Below are 6102 nucleotides of genomic sequence, written 5' to 3' on the forward strand. Positions count from 1 at the left end.
ATATAGGCGCCCCGCCCCCTGCGCCGCCGGGAGCGCCGCGCAGGAGGAGAGCCGGAGCGCGCCCGCGCCCCGCCCCGCCCCGCCCGTGCCTGCCTCCCCGCCCCCACGCCGAACCCGCCGAGAGCGCGGCGCAGGCCGCGCAGTGCGCTTCCAATTGGGGCCGAGCAAATGGAGGAAGAGGAAACCGCCTTTCGGTTAAACCGATCCTCTGCAGCCTCCGCTGGCTTTTCTAGTCCTCTGCCGGCGGTGCTCGTCCCGCTCTTGGCCTTCCCAGCCCGGAGGATGTGTGCGCGCACAGGCTCTTAGGCCTCGACCTGGCCTGTTCAGTCGAGCCCTCCACCTTTTCTTCCATCTTAGATCTGCTTTCGTATCTGTCTCCCCAGCTATTTGCTCGAAACTCCTTCAATCTCATTTCCGTGTCGGTTTGTACCACACGAATCGGCAGTTATCGGAAGCGGGGGGCTTTCTTCCGCTTAGTGTTTGGTTTAATTTTTCCAAGCCCAGCCTGGCGCCCTGGGTTTTAAATTGAGGAAGGGCGAGGACAGAGCATCTCTATTGTCTCTTCCCCAAGCCCGGGTGCAGGGCTGGCTTCGGGAGCGGGAGCCTCCACTCCATGCTGCCAGCCTCCCCGGGGCAGCTGTTCGCCCGGTGCTCAGAGCCTGAGAAGTTAAATAAGCCTCAGAATGGCGTTTCTGAGTCGGCTCTACCTACCCAAACACACAGACCTCTGCAAAATTAATTCCGTCCAACTCAGGACCTGGTCATCCAGTTATGACGTCCCAACAGCCAACAATGAGGATGAGACCCAGCTAGATCGTGCACAACGATTCTACTCCTCATCCCGTACAAATACTCCTGATCGTGCTGAAACTCATAGGTTAATTATCAAGGCTCATGAAAAATAAAAAACGAGAAAAAGAAAACGAGACTGTCCCTCCCGAAGACAATTATGTTATTCTGGTGTATTTTAGAAGCTTCATTTTCCTCTTTGCGAAATAAAGGGTGTGTTATGTTCTTGCGGTTTTGCATAGGGGTGCCAGAATTTGGATTTGTGATGGGAGGAACATCTTAAACCCCAGAAGATCTGCACAGTGACTGGCCAGTGGTCCACGATCTCGGAGGAGGTCAGTTACCCCCACTGTTTGGTGTTTGGCTGGCACAGTAACGCTGCCCCAATGTTCATTTAAAATTGGAACACTGCGAACACTCCCCCATAGGCTAGTGTGATTTAACTGATTAATAAATTTCATTTTTAAAGTTTCTTCTCCATAGCTTTTAAGGAGCATGTGTTTTACCACACAGTCGTTATCAAGATGAAATATTAACACTTGTGAAATGATCTGAATTGCAATTAACGGACTATGCACAGTGCTGGTAATTCTCAGCTTAAAGCTGGTGGAGGTGGAAGGTACCCAAAATAGGAACTTCCAAACCGTGCCAAAAACTCATTTAGCCTCTGCTTATAATGTCCTTGGAGCTTATAAACAACTCACAGACTGGAATTTGAGCTTTTCAAGTCCTTTGCCTGTGTTCAAAAACGGGAAGAGAGCTCCAGGGGGCTTCCGTGTCCACCAACTGGATAATTAGTCTCTTCAGGAATCAAAGTTAAATGTAGTCATTACAATGGTCCTTTAAGTTTATAAGTGTCCTTAGATACTCTTACATTTTTAAATATTCGTCATAGGAAAACAATTTCCACTTAATTAGAAAAAAAACTAAACTCTGAAAGTAAAGTTTGTAGGTCTAAATGTCGATTTATAACAATTGTTCTTGGTATGTTAAGTCAGTTGTAATAATAAACATGAAATATAAGAGTAGATGGGCACAAAAAGTTCCATAGCTTTACCTCCATTGACTTTTAGAGCTTGATGGAGCCAGGAGATTGTCTTCAGTCCACCCATTTTAACAGCCCGGGAGGCTGAGGCCCCCCTTCCCCGCCAGCCCTCCCCCTCCCCCATGCTCCTTCCTTACACTAGGACTTCTTAGATAACATTTGAAAGAAAAACAGTTTTTGCGGATGGTCAGAGCCATCCGTTACTGTTTGTCCTGTCTACAAACAGGTGAAATCTGCAATTCCATATTTTACTACTTGCAAGTGCAAATAGTGACTTAGCGTTATCGTTTTTGTTTTCTATCCTTCTAATGCCACCATGATTGTCCTGTTCTGCAGAGACCAGGAAAAGTACAAGTCACTTCCCCTAAATCACTGGGGGGCCTGTAAGACTCTTGAAACTCCCCCTTTCTGAAATCCTAGAGACTAGTTAGGATACTGAGTGGAAGTCGGGACAAATGAATTCTCAGCAGCAAAAAGCGATTAGCCTATTGTGTATGGGTAGCCGATCTATTACCACGTTAGGGGGCCCAGAATATGTAGCTTACATTTGTAGGTTGATGCAAAGGCACATACCTAAGCACCGTAGTTTGTCACAGAGTTCACTCAGCAAACATTTTGGAGCACCTTGTCTAAGGCAGGCCGTGCGTGCCGTACTGGGGATACAGTGGTGAGCTACTATGAGATACTATGCCGTCCCTCTCTCAGGGAGAGTCAGGCAATATATCAAATAGAGGTGGGAACAAGTACTATGGGGAAATGCAAATCAGGAGAACCAGAGGGTATGCTGATGTGGGGGTGAGTTTTTCAGCTATAAATGGGGGTGGGGTCAGGAAAGCCTAAGAAAGAAGGTAACACCAGAGCAAACATCTAGAAGAGGCGGAGGCAAAGAACGGCAAATATAGAAAACTGAGAGAGTCAACGCCCAACGGACCCATTTATCTACTTAACAAATATTTATCGATCGCCTGCTGTGGAGCAGTATTATGCTATGTGCAGGGAAAACAGACATGAAGGACACAGGCTCAGGCCTCCAGGAGCTCGCAGTTTGGAGAGAAAGGACCGGCTATGAGCAGGATGCTACAGTGCCCTAACCCGCGTGGAGCCGACCACCTTGACCCTCTGCTGAGCTCCCTTAGGCAGGGTTCCCACGGGGTAGGTCTGGAGAGACGCTTGTCCACCCACCGACGTTCACACATGGGCAAACAAAACCAAAGCAAACCTCACATACAGACTTAAGAAGCCAGTTGTATGACATTTGACAGTAAACAGTAATTAGCTAGGATACTCTTCTAGCATCCCCATTATTCTAGATACAGAGCTAACATCTGCAGACTTCTGCCAGCTGATAATTAAGTCCTTCACTGAACGCCGTCCAGGGCTTTAGGAGGGCAAAAGTCAAACTGAGAGTGCCCCCAGCACTGTCCTTGCCTGCACACCGTGTATATATACTCTTTCCTTCGCCCCTTCTGCTTTTACTTTATTCCATCCAGGTACACTTTATATTTTTTTCTTAATGATTATTTAGTTTTGAGAGAGAGAGAGAGAGAGACAGAATCTGAAGCAGCTCCAGGCTCTGAGCTGTCAGCACAGAGCCCAACGTAGGGCTGGAACTCGTGAACCGCAAGATCATGACCTGAGCGGAAGCCGGATGCTTAACCCATTGAGCCACCCAGGCACCCCTACCCAGGCGCACTTTAGATGGGCTGTTTCTTAAGTCTGCTGTGTTTGTCCCGATTCATTTACTGGGGGTATGAATTGGCAGGGATTGAGTGCCTGCTAGGGATCAGCCTCTGTGCTAGGCATTTTATACAACATATTTCTAATCCTCATAGCAATGTCACAAGGTAGGAATTATTATCTCCATGTATAGATGGCGATAACTGAGAATCAGAGCGGTTGAGGAAGTTGGCCAAAGTTGATAAATGGCAAAGCTGAGGGAGCAACCAGCCTGCCTCCCATGGCCAAGCTCCCTCTGCTGCACCAAGAGGATGCATTAGAGTTCCAAAGTCAAAACTCACATGCTGGGTGGCAGCAAGATTTGATGGTGTATCGTCACAGGAGAAAGAGACACGCCAATGATTCCGTTGAAAGGGTAATGTATGCGATGATGGAGGGGTGTCTTCGGTTTGGGATGTGGAGCGAGGAGTTGCTTAAGGGAAAGACGCGGGAGCCGAGTCTTCAAAAGCGTGTAGGGCTGAGAGGGAAGGGCATCCAGGCAGCAGGAACAGCCTCTTTGAATGCACAGAATGCATGTGAATCATTCCCATGGCTGGCATTCAGTACGGCTGGGGTAGGAATAAGGCTTGGGAAGCAAGGGTAGATGGAAGGGTGGAGAATACTGAGAGGGGACAAAGAGGCAGATTAAAAAGAATCCAGCTGAGCTAAGATACTGGGGCTTCATCCACTGACCAAGACGTGGGGAGGGCGGGCACTAAAGAATTTTAAGCTGAAAAGTGGCACCATCAGGTCCAAATTTTAGAAAGATACGTAAGCAGAAGAGTGTTGAAAACTCCCACGCCGGTAGGTTCTAGGCAGGAAACGTCAGTGAATGAAGAGGTCCAAGTGTGAGAAACACCGCAGTCATGACTGTACGGGGCAAGTGACAGTCAGGGCCACCCCGGGAGGGATGCCGGTTTCAGAGACCTGGAGCAAAGGCCCCAGCTGAATAGGGCAGCCGCCTATGGCCTGCAGGGAATCGTCACTTGTATGTGACATCTCCTGAATTTTACAGGTGGCCAAGGCCATGCAGGCCAGAAAACAAGAACAATTCCTGTCTTTGGCCACCTGTTTGTAAGCCCCGGGCTAGAGGGTCACAGAGGTGTCAAAGGCCAGAAGACCAGTTAGGAGGTTATTTGGAGTGAACCAGGTGAGAAGGCATGAAGGCCACCTGACCCAGGTCAGATGTGTCACTTTAAGTTGATTCATTTATTGGGGCGGGGGGGGGGGGCGTGGGGGGGGTAGGGGGAGGGGCAGAAAGAGAAGGAGAGAGAGAATCCCAAGCAGGCTCCGTGCTGCCAGTGCAGAGCCCGACCCGGGGCTTGATCCCACGAACCATGAGATCATAACCTGAGCTCAAATCAAGAGTTAGACGCTCAACCGACTGAGCCGCCCAGGCACCCCCAGATGCGTCACTTTAGAGGCACCCCAGTGATGTTCCTTTGGACTCTGACATGACCACCCAGACTTGGCAAATTAATCATTTGGGTTAATTTTCTAACCAGAATAGAGATGAAAGATTTCGTGGGAGTGGGCACCGTCTTTACTAAAGGAAAGTGGCTGCGCAGAGCCCAGTTTTTTGGGACGTTTCCAACAAGCGTGTATGAAAGCAGTCAGCCCTCAGCTAGCTCCTTACTCACCCCCCCTCCAGCAAAGTGGCCGCATACAGACCACAAGATGTATGAATCAAGTCACAGAATCAAAGCAAACCTTAGCAACACGTAAGGCCTGGGAACTCGCTCCCTTTCCCTCTCTCTACGTGTTTATACCATCGGGATAGGGGAAGGCTGACTGCAAGGAGTGTTCGGATAGGAGCACAAAGGGAAATCTGTAACCCAAGGGGGGTGATCTATGGAAAGAAACATGGCAGTCTCGACTGGTGGACCTCAGCTGTCCAGGGTGGGCCCTGTAGGGGCGCCCGGGGGGCTCAGTCGGTTAAGCATCTGACTCTTGGTTTCGGCTCTGGTCACCATCTCGCAGTTCATGGGTTTGAGCCCCTCGTCCGGCTCCGTGCTGACGGGGTGGCTCCTGCTTGGGATTCTCTCTCTCCCTCTTACTCTGCCCACACCCTGCTTGCTCTTTGTCTCTCTCTCTCCCAAAATAAATAAGCAAACGTTAAAAAAAAAACAAAACAAAAAACAAAAAGCCAGAGTGGCCTTTGTTATAGGACCACATGGGGAGAGGGACAGACAGACAGACAGGACATACGTATGAGAATCTGCCAACTTACCAGTCGTCTCCCTGAGTCATTGCCCAGCTGTGCCATGTCTGAATGACTTCTCGTGTATCACCTGTCATCCTCCTAGTGAGTCTAAGCTTGTCTGAGGCTGCGCCTTGCTTATTCTCCTCTGTTTTAAGATTCAGTTTGGGTGTCACCTCCTCCAAGAAGACCTTCCAGATTACCCCCCACCCCAGCCTCCCTTGTCCTTGACTATGTTGGATATGCCTCCTCCGAGCTTCCAAAATCTCCAATGCCGTTCCTGCCTCCTGGTTTTATATTCTGTTTCTATGTCTGTCACCCACTGACTGACCTTCTCAAGGGGGCACTGCTG

This window comes from Acinonyx jubatus, chromosome E4 (genome assembly GCF_027475565.1).
Source record: "Acinonyx jubatus isolate Ajub_Pintada_27869175 chromosome E4, VMU_Ajub_asm_v1.0, whole genome shotgun sequence".
In the NCBI taxonomy this organism is placed as follows: Eukaryota; Metazoa; Chordata; class Mammalia; order Carnivora; family Felidae; genus Acinonyx; species Acinonyx jubatus.